The following is a 15011-nucleotide window of genomic DNA, read 5'->3' on the forward strand; positions in this document are numbered from 1 at the left end:
TCAGAATGCCACAGCCCGAGTCTTAAAGAGATCACATATCAATCCTTAAATTTAATCTTAAAATAAAATACATAACTACACTGTAAAAAAATATTAGTTGATTCAACTTAAAAACGTGTGTAACCTGGTTGCCTTGGAATTTTGAGTTAATTGAAAATAATACAAAAAGTTAACTAAATGAGGCAAATAAGTTGTGTCAACTTGAGATGGCTAGTTGATCTGACAAATATGACCTGTTCCATCAACTAAGGAGTCATTGTTGACACAACATTCTATTTAGTGGATGCAACTTAAATTATGCATCATGTCAACTAACCTAGTTGAGTTGAGTCAACTCAAGTCGTCATTAACTTAAAAACATAGAAGTCGTACTGACTAGTATTTTGAATTTGTATTGACCAAACATTTTACTCAATACAACAAGCTTTATGAAGTTGATCTAACTTTTCCACAAAAGTAACCTGGTTGCCTTGAAAATGTACGTTTTCCTAACTCTTGCTTAAGTGAACATGACAAATGCCCTTTGCTATGCATTGTTTTAACCAAACTGGTTTGTAATACAAAAATATATACGCAAATATGATGTACAAGTCAAGAAGACAACATTTATTAAGCATATTCAATGTGCAACAGATTATATGCAAAGATGATTTTTTGCTTCACAAATCCACAAGTGTGGTTGTGTGAGTGTGTGAATGTTTGACCCATCGACAACATTTCTGTGCCCACCACTCTAGTTCATCCAAAACAAACCAGAAAAGGGACTCAGTAAAAGTCAGGTGTCTGTGAAAAGAGAAAGAAAGCATATGTTACAATTGACCCTGTCCATGAATATAATTAACTCAGCTTGTGTGACAAATAAAAGCAAACCCACAATAGCAGCCTAGAAGCCAGGTGCAATAGTTAGAAGTAATGGAGATATGTATTACAGTTGTGCTCATAAGTTAACATAACCTTAGCATACACATACATTTAAAAATCATCTGATCTTAATGTCGTAATTAAAAAAAAATGAGGAAAAATCAAACCTTTAAGGAACACTTATTTATTTACGATACATTATTCATTCACAAAGAAAATTGTTGTACTTAAAGGCTGGATTTTTCCTCATTTTTTTAAATTAAGGCATTAAGATCAATTTCCAAAAGTATCATACCTAATTGCAACACTGTCTGCAGAAGCTCTTTCCTTCTTGCTTAAATCACCTTTCTGATGCCTAACATAGATCCTCCCCCATCTGACGTGCAGTGCCAGCCTCTGGCTCCAGGCTGGGACTTGCTGGATGGCACCTAAAAAAATAAAACAGCAATTGCTATACATTATGTTATTGTTGATTAAGATATAAATCAAAGCATTACAAAATAAGTTGGTAAGTCAATCAGGTGTACAAACAAAAATGATAATTACCTTATGAAGGCACCCTTGCCACCATCACCATCAATGTTAATTCTTGATTTGTGACTTTATTTGTGAGGGTTTCAGTTTCTGTCAATAGAAAATAAGATTTAACAAAATTATGATTATGCTCAGTTTGGCATATATTCAACACGTTATTTACATTACCACCAACATAATGGTAAACATGGCTAAACTTCATGTGATGTAGCCGCCTACCGTAGATTACCTTTGGACATATTGCATTTGCTAAGATAGCATTGCTAGGTAGGCAATGTTAGCCAACGTTTACAGTAGCCTATAGGCTTTCTCAGCTCGTCTTAGTGGCACGGCAAGTGGCAAATAGTAGGAACTAACTCAGTGGAGAAAGATATCAGTAGATACTTCTGATTTGTATAGTGTTTTGTTCACTTGGATTTTGGAAATGTTACAGAGAAATATGTTAGCCCTTCTGCCTCCAGACCATATAGTTAGTTGCATCATAGGTCCTCTTGTATCAGACAAAAACGATGACTGGCTAACCACTTTAAACTACTTTAGCAAAGTCCTTGGCTGCATGTTGTGAGCAACAGGCAAACGCAAGATACAATTGCAGTCCAATGAGATGCAACTTTATTCTCTGCGATCATGGCAATGTTAGACGATGTCGTTGGTGGAACAAATATAAGTTCGCCAACCTTGCCTTGTCTCCTTCAGCTGTGACGTGTACCGATGTATGAACAAGACAATAGGCTATAAATAAATATCGGGGTAAGTTACAGCTGACAATAATGACGGATCTTTACTTAATGCTATTGAGTTTATTAGATATGGGTCCATACGTTTATCTACTTATATTGACGAGATGAAGCCATAGGCTATGTGCTCTGCTCAGCTCAAATCTACGCGATACAGGCGATTGTCACATAGAATAGTCTATAGAACTGGAATGTCATATCAACAATATGGCCGTGGCGGTGTTTGCGAATAAGCCCAATTATAAAAAGCTACTAAAATGATGATTAGTTTCTGTATTAATGCATTACATTGCACATTTGTCAAACAAATTAGAGTGTGCACAGTGACATACCCCATAGCCCTCATTGAAAACACACAAACACAGCATGTTGAGGGCAGCAGCCATGACTTCCAGACATAGTCAAGTAGCATGTTGTAGTAGCGGGACAGACCGACTTTGCCCTGGTCTGTTGATGAAGCCCACTACAGTCATAACAACAAACAGACACATGAAAAAAGGGGATAAACTAAACACAGTAACAGACACAAATACATGCACACATATTATAATGTTATTTGCTATTCTACGTGTGTGTGTGTGTGTGTGTGTGTGTCTGTCTGTCTACCTGGTGAGTGAACTCTCTTGCGGGATTGGAACTTCTTTTGTATGGAAGTGGCACACATTTGGAATATTCCAGAATGCACTCAGTGTTCTCAGGGAAGCAGTCCTCACAACTCACTGCCTGCAAACAGGGAACAGAGGGAAATTAAAATTAATAAATTGCAAAATACACATAACATGAAAAGACCATCACTGAAGCACTACTGCCCTCACATGCATCTTAAATGAACACATGCCTTGGCACAAGTCAGGTACAACCAAATGAGGGCTATGAAATGAACATTTTGCCGTTTTGGTCAGAGGATCTGAGTGAGCGGGAAGGAGTGTAAGGGGTCAGGAGGTCGCAGATGTAGGGGGGAGCAAAGTTGTGGAGGGCTTTGAAAGTGAGTAGTAGTACTTTGTATTTGATCGGGACAGAACTGGTAGCCAATGGGGGTGATGTGTGCTGATCGTCTGGTATGGGTGAGGAGCCTAGCTGCAGAGTTTTGAATATATTGTAGTCTTTGAAGGGTTTTAGTGGGGAGACCAAGGAAAAGTGAGTTGCAGTAATCTAAACGGGACATACTGAAAGAGTGAACCAAAGTCTGTGCATCACTAGCAGAGAGGAAGGGTCGGAGGCGTGCAATGTTACAGAGGTGGAAAAAAGCAATCTTAGTGAGTGATTTGATATGAGTATCAAAGCTAAGGGTGGAGTCAAGCTGAATGCCAAGGTTTTTAACAACAGGGGTGGAGTGGACAGATGAGCCATCAATGTTGAGAGTGAGATGGGGAGATTTGGTGAGGATGCTTTTAGGGCCAATCAGCAGAATTTCGGTTTTGTCTGTGTTGAGCTTGAGAAAATTGTTTTGCATCCATAATTTTAAGTCAGAGAGGCATTCAGTGAGGGAGCGTGGTGGGGGGTCAGAGGGAGTGGGAGTGGTAAGATAAAGTTGGATGTCATCTGCATAGCAGTGGAAGTTGAGACCGTGGCTGCGAATAATCTGGCCAAGAGGGAGGATGTATATGAGAAAGAGGAGGGGCCCAAGTACAGAACCCTGGGGGACACCACGAGTGACAGGGGACTTGGGGGACTGATGTGGACCAAGTGTTACAAACTGCTTTCTGTTGGTGAGGTATGACTGAAACCAATTGCTTATCGGTTGTTCTACCTCATACAAATTCAAAAAAGCCGAAATAAACAGTAATGAGAAAAAAGAAACATTATAAACAGGAAAGTAGCATTTACCCGTAATCCGTAACTGCTTTGTATCAACTGTGCCACTAGTTTATGGGACAATAACACCGATTGCTAAGTTATTTGAACAATAGTGGTGAATCATACTCAACTTGACAAAAGAATAGAAGTTAAGATAACACCAAGGGAAATACTTTTTTACAGTGCAGTGAGTGGTTAGGGATAGAATATCTTGATCAAGGGAGCAGATCCAGTCAGTGTCCTATAGGCCAAAGTATGGGTGAAGGATGAGACAGGATGGCAGCATTCTAGACCACTCTTCTAGAGGCCTCCCATGGTTGTTATGAACTGATCCATTGTGGCTGCAAAAAGGGTGTACTATGTGTTGCAGGTGCAAACAGGCTGCCCTCAAGTGCACTGATCTTTGCTCTTGCTCAGGAGACTGTTAGCCTGGACATACACAGCCAATAGAGACATGAGATTAAAAAAGGAAAACATTGTTGAGACAAATACTTGTGTATTCTTTTGAAAGGGGTTCCTTATTATGACCGCCGCGCAGCGAAGCGGCGGTCATATAGGTTTAGTCAGATTTTTTCTTCTTTTTTGCATGCCCAAATTTCCGGCCAATGATTCCGGGACACTGAAAGACCGGGTACAATTAAACTTGGTGGGCATGTAACCCCACATGGATAGCATGGAACCATCGTTTTTCGTTTTGATCTGTAGCCCCCCCGCTGGACTGCACCCCCCGAAGGTCTTGGTCTTAAGGGGGCATGTCAACCCATCCCATTACCACTTATTTCATGTATAGCGCCACCTAGTTAAAAATTAAAAAGCAAAAAATTAGGTGTTTTCATCACAATATCTCTGGCTGACAAGGTCAAAACTGAAAAGTGTAGGATCATTATGACACCCTCCGAATGCATGCCAAGTTTTGTGTACTTTCGTTCATGGGGGGCCTTACAATAAAATAATTTATGTGTACATTTAGTGACGTACACCAACAAGGACTCCCGGGACACTGAAAGACCAGGGTACACAAAACTTGGTGGGCATGTACCCCCACATGGATAGCATGGAACCGTCATTTTTCGTTTTGATCTGTAGCCCCCCCGCTGGACTGGACCCCCCGAAAGGAGGGTAGGGCAGACACAGTTTTCTGTGAATATCTCGAAAACCGTAGGGTTTAGGAGGACCATTTTTTTTTGTATGTTGATCTCAAGGGGCCATGTTAACCCATTCCATGTGCACACATGTGCATAAACAGATACACACGCACACACATACATTTACAGTAATCATACGTATGACACATACTCACACAGTAGACATATGTACGCATGCATGCACATGCACAAACACACATACGCAGGCAAACACACAAGCACGCACATACACACACACACACACCCACACACATAAACATAAACTTGTACACGCACACATGCACACAATTCAAGAATTTTTCCCGTCATCTACTTCCTGAATTTTTGGTCATTGATACCCGGGACACCGAACCAGGATATCTGAAATTTGGTGGGTATGTAGCCCCACTAGACTTTTACGGAAAAATTTCATTTCGTCCCCGGGGACCACCACCAACCCCAGCCTGATCTGCCCGCTATTTATTTTTTGATTTCTTAAAAGCTTGGTCTGATGAAAGCCAGACTAGCCATGGACCTCAGTTACACAATGCAAGGGAACATGAATCAGCCTATATTTGCACGAACAATAACGGACAAAAGCTCTTTAACTTTGGCCCGTTAAAATGTGTATGAACAGTCTAGCTTAACATTTCATCAAGGCCCATTTGGACATGTCAGTTATTTGCACCACTGGTTAGATGTAAAACAGCATTTTCAGACTACTGTTACTTAATTTGTGCATTAACAATGACGTTTCAGACTACTGTTACTTAATTTGTGCATTGACAATAAAGTATTACATGAACTAAAGATGACTAAAATCTTATGTAGAAGAAGAAACATTCACAAAAATCCATCTATCCAAAATGACCTTTGTTTTTGATAGCTGTTGAAAACGGCATGGAACTGACAGAGATGTTTTTGTTTATAAATACATAAAAAATAAATAAATAAATAACATTATGCTGATACCTTTTGCTTTTCCCAAATACAATGTAGCCTACAGGTGTAAGTGACCTTTCATCAATCCAGTTGCAATGGATGAACTGTGATGAACTGCCCTACTTGTGATTGTTTAGAGATTTTAAAGGTTTTATAACAATGCTACATCTTCTTTGGCTATTCTACAATCTATTCACCTTTTCAGCACCAGTAGGCTACTTTCTGTGCAGCCGACACACACACTCAGGCATGCCAAACAAGCATACACAAAAAAGTTTCAAGAGTGGGGATGGAGTAAAATATGGAGACAAATTGAAGTGTGATTTATTTTCGCGGAACGGATGTACAGGACTGAGCGGCGGTCATATTTTGTACCGCTATGCGGTACATCTAGTTAAATTGCTCTTTATCATATTATTTACTATCTACCATTCCACTGTGTATTTATCTATCAATAGCAGTGTTTCTCAAATTGTGGTCCGGGGACCACTGGTGGTCCGCAAGCTAGCCCAAGTGGTCCGCGAGCAGACGTGGTAAAATATAATATAGATGAGTTGTTTGCAATATTGAACCAACTTGTATGTAAATCCAAACATTTCTGCAACACTGCCTATGTAAGCCATGCCAGTTTAAATCATATGAATTCTCTGACACAATAATACAATCAAAGTGGTTCAGTGAGTAGGCCTATTGTGTAATTTACTATTGAAGTAGGTCTAATTTATTTATTTATTTTTAGCTAGGTGGTCCGTGAGGCTTTTTTATTGATTAAGTGGTCCTTGGTCTGAAAAAGTTTGAGAAACACTGATCTATAGGCATAGCAGTAATAGGCCTAAAGTTGAAAAAATAAATCACATTTGTATGTGATAAGAATGTTGCCAGTTAAAGGTTCCATTTGATACTGTCATAATGAACTCAATCAACCAGTTTGAATGGCAGTTAGTGTAAGTTCTAGATCTTCACAGTAGAATTCTGGAATGACTTGTAAAAATATTTTACTCCTCAAAGATGTGTATAGTATACAGCAAATATCTAGCCCCAGAGGTCAGATCTGAAGTGGCTCCACGTTTGAAATTAAACCTTAGGGAGTGAAGATTATATGGTGATGCTTTAGTCATAAAATGCACAATTGTTATGCTTATCAGCCTAACTATCAGGGACACAACCTGTACTATACTCCTGCATACTTTGAAGAGCTTGACCCTTGTGACCTATTTTGAACAAGGACAATAAATCAATTTTGTCTGCATGACCTGTTGGCCTCTGAAACTAATTACAGTGCATGAAAATTGTGCTGGTGTGAGGGGTTGTATAACTACAAAGTTCATTCAAACTTTTTATTATACGGCTCTTCACAATGCTAGTAGAACGCTCCATTGACTTGAATAGGATTTCCCAAAGTTCTAGCGGTAAATAAATTCATGTAATTACCGCTGCAAACATATAATTACCGCTGTCAATGGCAACGGGTTTTGTGCTTCTGATACGTCTTTCATATCACTACGCAAGGACTGGAACTTCATTCAAATGTGAAAGCAGACGGTTGATCAGCTGTGTTCTAAAGAATGTTTGATTCAAGTTCAGCAGCGTGTGTTGTTGAAACAAACTATTTGTTTCTCAGCAAATGCCACGATGAACGGTAACAAATAGGCTAGGCTATGTAGGCTAAAGTCATATCGTGGGGAGTTTATTATTTCGTTTTGGCAAGTAGCCGTATAATAAGCGGGATAATGTATAGAACGCCGGTCATTACTGTGAAAATAGGTCCCTTCAGGGTGGAACAAGACCCCACCGCTGCGCGTCGGGGTCCGGTTCGCCCTGTCGGGACTTATTTTCCCAGAAATGACCGACGTTCTATACATTATCCCTTACATAACATAGGTCTTCTAAAGGACGTGGCTGCTATATTTTTTTAATTAAAAGAAAACTCACAGACCACCTAGCTCAAATAAAAGAGTAGACCTACTTCAACAGCATATTACACAATAGGCCTACTCAATGAACCACCTTGCTTATTGTCTTTGCACTTTGCTTATTGTGTCACATGATTCATATGATTTAAACTGGCATAGCTTATATAGGCAGTGTTGCAGAACTGTATGGATTTACATATAAGTTTGTTCAATATTGCAAACAACTCACCTACATTATATGTTATCATGTCTGCTCGCGGACCACTTGGGATAGCTTGCGGACCACCAGTGTTCCCCTGACCAAACTTTGAGAAACACTGGTCTAGCAACACCCTAGCAACCGTCTTAATTACCCTAACAACAACCTAACAACCACTATCATAATGTCAACCTAGCAACCAGAATAGCAACCACCATAAATAGCATAGTAATCACTATGATTACCCTAGAAAACCCCCTAGCAATAATCTTAATTACCCTAGCAACCACTACTTTACTGTAAACAGCAACTGCAATAGCAACCATCATAGCAACCACTTTATTTAGCATAGCAACCATCATGTTTACCCTAGCAACACCCTAACAACACAGTGGTCCCCTGACCACACTTTGGGAAACACTGCTCTAGTAACATCCTAGCAACCGTCTTAATTACCCTAACAACAACCTAACAATTGCTATCTTAATGTCAACCTAGAAACCACTATCATGATGTCAACCTAGCAACCAGAATAGCAACCACTTTAAATAGCATAGTAACCACAATGATTACTCTAGCAACACCCTAGAAATCATCTTAATTACCCTAGCAACCACTACCTTACGGTAAACATAGCAACCGCCATAGCAACCATTATAGCAACCAGCATAGCAACCAATTTATTTTATTATTTAGCATAGCAACCATCATGTTTACCCTAGCAACACCTTAACAACCATATCAATCACCCTGGCAACAACCAAACAACCACTATCATGTCAACCTAGCAACTGCCATAGCCACCAACATAATTACCCCAGCAACTTTCATAGCAACCACTTTATTTATGTTAGCAGCCACCATGTCTACCTTAGCAACACATTTTAACTATTTACATTGCATTTGTTGCATTTTCATGCACTGGTCATTCCTTGTAATGGCATTTCTAGGTATGTAAAATTATCTGTGGTAACAAATTTGAAAAGGATGTATAGATCAGTCACTCACAGGACCAATGGTTCCTTGAGAAATAGCTGTCCATTGCCTACAGAAGATGTACAATATGCCATTTTAGTGTTTTTGCAGACGAAATCATAATAAAATACTAGTTCAGGTAAGGCCAATGTAAGAGAGATGCATACTCTTTGTCCATGTCCTTTATGTAGTCACAGACTGATAAACCCTCTGGCAGCCTCACGGCAGATATCACTGGGTGACCTTTCACCTTATCTTGCTCCGCAGAGGGTGAGGGAGGTGTCAGTGGAGCTGCTATACAGAACAATACAGATTTATGTTCCAGGTTATAGAGGTTACAAATTCATTTTGATATCACAAAACATAGGCTAGGCTACATTTTGATATTACAACACACAGGCTAGGCTACATTTTTTGTTGAAAAAGAGAATATGGGTTAAGTCTTACCGCCATCATTTCAGCAACTAGTCTTTCACTGGAATTCACCATTTTCTAGGTACAAATAACAAGCTTTTTATTAATGAAAGGCGCTTTATAAATAAAATGTATTGTTATTCTTAATCATATTATTATTATTATTATACAAGGATACAAGGAAGTTTATTGTCACATGCATATAGTTACTGGAAGTAAGAAATGCAGTGAAATTATGTCTGGTGTCAGCCTATTTGTGCATTTATGGGGGGTAAAAGTGCAGTAGAAGAGGGGTTTAGTACTGTAGATTAAGTGGCAAGGGCTGCATAAAAAAGGTGGGGAGGATTGGGATTGGGGCACCAACAAGGAGCACCCAAGAGCAACAGGGGCAAGTAAAAACTCTCTTACCAAGGAAGAAACCTTGGGCAGATCCACAGCTCAAGGGGCTAACCCAACTTGCAGGGGTCTTGGTGTGTGTGTTGGGGGGATGACAGGGGAGGTGGGATAGTGTGCTGTGTATGTGGGGAGAGGGCAGTGTGCAATATGTGTGTTGGAGAAGCTTCCTCATGAGACAATGTGCTGTGTATTGGGGGGGAGCAGTGTACTGCAAGTATGGTGAAGGGACTTACTATTGCAAGCAGAGTACTGTATGTGACTCTCTCTACAGGTTGCCCGCTGATCATTAGTGGGGTGTAACTGTAGTTCTCCTGCTGCCTTCTGTAATTCACTACCATTTCTTTGGTTTTATTGACATTCAGTGTCAAGATGTTAGAGTGACACCACTGTGCCACCTCATCAACCTGATCCAAGTAGAGCTCATTGAAGTACTCCAAGTAGAGTTCATTGCTGTTACTAATCAGGCCCAAGATTACTGTGTCATCTGCAAACTTGATGATGGAGGTATGACTACTGTTGGCTTTGCAGTCATGTGTGTAGATGTTGTACAGCAGTGGACTCAAAACACAGCCTTGGGGAGCACCAGTGCTGATGGTTAATGTGTCAGACGACAGACCCCCCACTCTAACCACTTGTGAACGGTTGGTGAGAAAGTCAAATATCCAGTGACACAGGGTGGTGTTCAGTCCTAAGGCCTTCATCTTTGTGACCAAGGTGAGAGGTACTATCGTGTTGAATGCTGAACTAAAGTCAATGAACAGCATCCTCACATAATTCCCATTCCCCTCCTCCAGGTGAGTTAAGGTGGTGTGCATAAGGTTTGAGATGGCATCCTCTGTAGACCTGTTGGCTCTGTAAGCAAATTGCAGGGGGTCGAAGGAGGCAGGGAGGGATGAGCAGATAATGTTTTTCACAAGCTTCTCAAAACACTTCATCACTGGAGACGTCAGGGCTACTGGGCGGTAGTCATTCAGACATGATGGACTTTTGTTTTTCGTTACTGGAACAATAACAGACTGCTTGAGGCAAGTGGGAACTGTCTCTTGAGCCAATGATGTGTTAAAAATATAAGTGAACACAGGAGCTAACTGAGCAGCGCAGGATTTCAAAACCCTTAATCATTATTATTACCCTCTTTAATGAATAAATAATTCTCAGCAATAACAAGTGAGCTAAGCTTAGAACTAGCTGCAGTTTTACCTACCTCACTCCTTATATGTCTGAACCTGACCACATGAAAGCATTTTCAGATTTGGCTAAATGGGCTTCCCTGTACTCAATGTGTTGTCAACTGAATGAAATAATTCTGGGAAGAACCTTGAGTAATTTATTTCATTGTGACATCACAGTCGAGCGGTAGACCAGGCCAGAGCCATATTAAGGTTTTGCACCTACGTCATAATGTCATGTGACCGTTTGTTTACAACTAGAGTGGTAGGCAAGAATGGTAGGCAAGGCACTGCAGAGAGTGGTAGGCAAGCCTACAACAGTCGGGTTGCATAGGCTACTATTAATATCCAATATTGACCGGGATGCCGACCACTTGTGTAGGCCCTAACAGTTGGTTTTACAATAAGAAGCAAAAAGGCGACGAACGACCGTTAGCCTACCTATCCTCATGGTTGTGGAGGATGAATGTTAGCAGCTGTGAAGTCTTTTATTCTCAAGATAGCCTAATGGTGTAGCCTACTGTCTACGAAGACGTAGGCTAAAATACAACTATCTACAGTCATCTTAAAATGAATTGCCAGAGATAGGCTATGAAGGGAAAAAGTGCAGCATTTTAAACATGGCAAGATTATTTTTACCGGAACAGTTTGTTCTAATTTGTCTCGTGAAATTCGTGCTTGTGGACATCAATCACCTATCTTCTGTCCTTCTATTTCAAGTTATCATGAGTGTCATTTGATTATATAATCACAACAAATGCTAATAAATGAAAACAGAATAGGCTTATGTGCTATAGGCTAACGTTACAGGTCACTTAGGCTAACTCCCGTATGTCAAAATAAACTGATTTGATCCTAATTGTTTAGCGATCACACACAACAACTTAACACAGCAACCCCAAACACCACTGTTGAACCTAGGGTACTGCTTCAGTCATGTAAGAAATAAGCAGTTTATGAATTATCTTTAATCAAGTCCACATGACCAAAATAACAACATATTTAAAGGCTGAGCTAGCATAGCAGCCTAATATAGGCGATGCTGCAATGGATAACTAATAAAAAGTTTCATACAATTAATGAACTTTATCACTCACATTCTGAGTTTTTCTGGGTGGTTATATATCCATGCAGATCGTCTTCGAATAAGCCATCGCTGTTATATGATATAATATGTTACAGGATTCATGACTAACGCCATTAATGTGACTGACGCTGGCTCTAACAGTAGGCTACCGTTTTAACGTCTGCTGAGTCTACTGCCTACCAAAACCTGTCGCTGTTCAGTTGAAGTTAAATTATCAAATATTGTTTGATTTTGTGTCAGCTTTTAGAAGGAAGACATGTTCCTTTCTGGTCAAATTTCACAGCTTCTAAGAAAGTCTATCGTCTTCGTGTAAACCGAGTTTTGAACAGAGAAAAAAAAGTTAGGCTACCATTAGGCTACATGCAGGTTCTCCTATAACGTTATCGATACAGATCAATGCACCAAATCAGGGCGATTTTAGCGAAACAACGTTCCTGTGACAGGCTATCAAATATTGAACAATGGGATAACTTTTCATCATCACCTTTATTGATGCCTGAAATGTTGACATTGCTGAAATACAGAGATGTAGCCTACTGAGAGGCAGCTGCAGACAACGATGTTCAATGGGTTCAACTTGTCCCTTGCCTACCAGCTGGATGTAAACAAAGCTATAGAACCTAGAATACGTCACAAGAAAAACGTTAATTAAGGTAGAGTTGCGACAACTCCATTGACGCTAATGTTCCATTTTTTTCCAACAATGGCGGCTCATAGAAGCCTCAAAGAGTTCCCGGAAGTTAACAATTAATAGACCTCTCCAGAATAAGTCCCGCCTCCTAACTTCCGTATCCATCCAACCTTCGGTCGTCAAATGTCAATGGGAAATAACATGGCGTTTTGAAAGATCGTACCTGTCAAACTCTGTAGGTGACAAAGTAGAAAAAGCTGCTGGCCAGATTGGCCTACACACTTCTGCCATCTAGTTTCCACTGGATTTTTTGATTTTCGGTGCCGTTTAAGTAGTATAGTTATTTTGCATTCATTTTCATTGGCAAAAGCTAGCCTATGCATGAGAGAACCTAGATTTGAGGGAGCTGTAGCTGTTAGCATCATTACGGTCATATTAACACAGCAGGGCACACTAGCCCAGTGATGAAGGATCGTGTAAAATTCCCATCCCCAGAAAGTTTTAAACCAAGCTTGCGCTGATGATGCATGATCACTGATCAAATTGCTATTTTCTGACACGATGCACAACCATTCTCACTGTCTGAATCTCAAGCTCTTTAGCCTAGCATCTTAATGCTGTTCACAGCACGGTGAATGACAAACGATGACAAAATGCTCTGTTCATGTTTATGAGTTCATAGCCTGGTTATTTATCAAAGGACTTACATGTCACGTTTTATATTTTATTATGATCACTCGCATTACCATGGGGTTACTGAATAGGTAATGCTACGGTTAACTTAGCATGCCCACCATTACACTGGAGATGTTAAAAAACGTTTAAACTTTTTTTTATTCTCCCGCTACGACAGGCTAGGCTTGGCTACAGGTAATTCGCTCATTAGCTCATATCAGTGACTACCAGAGGAAACTCGGGGTAGAAAACTCAAACAAGTTAATGTTAGACTAGCTGTGTTACAGTTTCTCGTTGCAAAATCAAAATTCCACAGGAGCTCCATGCGCTTTTGTAGGCTACATGCAGTCTCAAAAACACTGTTTACAGCTTTTCAAGTCACTGTACGAGGTCATTTATATAGCGATAATTTAGATGTCACTTATGAGGTGGGTGCAATTGTGTTTTCTAAAGAATCTCCCGTCTTGATTTTGAACAGAAATTTAAAATTAAGTGACACATACGTAAAAGGGCGGAAAAAATGTCACCTTAAATATAGCAGGCTAAGATATAAGGTCTGGAATTTAATTTAATATTGTTGTAATGGTAGGATAACTACATAGTTTACACAATAATTACACTGTGTTATAAATATTGTATAATGCATTTATTGACTGTCAATTACCCAAAATCGTGCCTCTGTCTCAGTAAACAGTAGACTATTTAATGGATTCTAATCCATTGTCAATCACTTCCGGGAACTATTTGAAGTTTACATGAACCACGTGACCTTAACGAATTTTGAACACCCATTGTCGCAACTCTACCTTTATATGGCTCTGGACCAGGCTACATCAGAGACATGGTCAACTTTGTCCACAACAACTTCCCCATGTTCCTTTTTTCCATTGAGCTGCTACAGGCTTTTCATTTAAAACAAATATGAAATAATAGCATTTAAAACCTGCTTAACCGTCCGTTGGGTGTCACTGAGAAAATAAAACATATAATACTTCAAGGAGAAATCAATGACCATATGATGACAGATATTTAGAAAAAAGTATGTAACCTACTACAAACGACCGACTTTTACTTTGACAATAAAAGGCCTCTTTTATGTCTGTGTAAAAGGACTCGCTGGCGCCCTCCCATATCATTGCTTCTCACTGGTGGTTTGATTTATTGTACAACATCTGTGAGAAAATAAACGAAGAACAGAAATCACTTTTCACATTTCAGCATGAAGGCTGCTTCTGAGCCGAAAGGGTAAGATAATGTGATAATTCCTGGTGGAATGTATTGTTCTTTGCAGAATCGAAAACAAGGTCTGGCATATCATCATCATAGCATGTGTTGGTGGAAATATAGCTTGTTGTTATGATAGCTAATGTACACATCTAACGCTGCTGCTTAACTTGCACTACGCCGAAGTCGAATGCAACTAAAATTGGCGATATATGAATTTATATCGTAGAACCAGAGGTAATAAACCCGCTTTCAAGTTGGTAACTACCATAGTTGTATAGTTTGCCCGGGGAGTCGGGGTTATGCTAACGCGGTTACGCTAACGTTAAGACT

The 15011-nt window shown here is 39.9% G+C and overlaps 1 long non-coding RNA gene across 5 annotated transcripts; it reads right to left on the bottom strand.

Moving 5' to 3' along the window:
* Window positions 1–610: 610 nt before the first annotated feature.
* Window positions 611–10416, bottom strand: LOC125308701. Of its 5 annotated transcripts, none has more exons than XR_007195941.1 (9): window positions 10126–10416; window positions 9530–9574; window positions 9250–9376; window positions 9116–9152; window positions 2739–2855; window positions 2496–2595; window positions 1408–1485; window positions 1157–1289; window positions 611–783 (listed from the first exon to the last, which is right to left on the bottom strand). It is a non-coding gene; the product is annotated as an uncharacterized LOC125308701 (long non-coding RNA). The 5 variants fall into 5 exon arrangements; XR_007195942.1 differs by having other exon boundaries at window positions 1206–1289; window positions 2465–2595; XR_007195938.1 differs by having other exon boundaries at window positions 2465–2595.
* Window positions 10417–15011: the final 4595 nt, after the last annotated feature.

Source organism: Alosa alosa, chromosome 15 (genome assembly GCF_017589495.1).
Source record: "Alosa alosa isolate M-15738 ecotype Scorff River chromosome 15, AALO_Geno_1.1, whole genome shotgun sequence".
Taxonomy (NCBI): Eukaryota; Metazoa; Chordata; class Actinopteri; order Clupeiformes; family Clupeidae; genus Alosa; species Alosa alosa.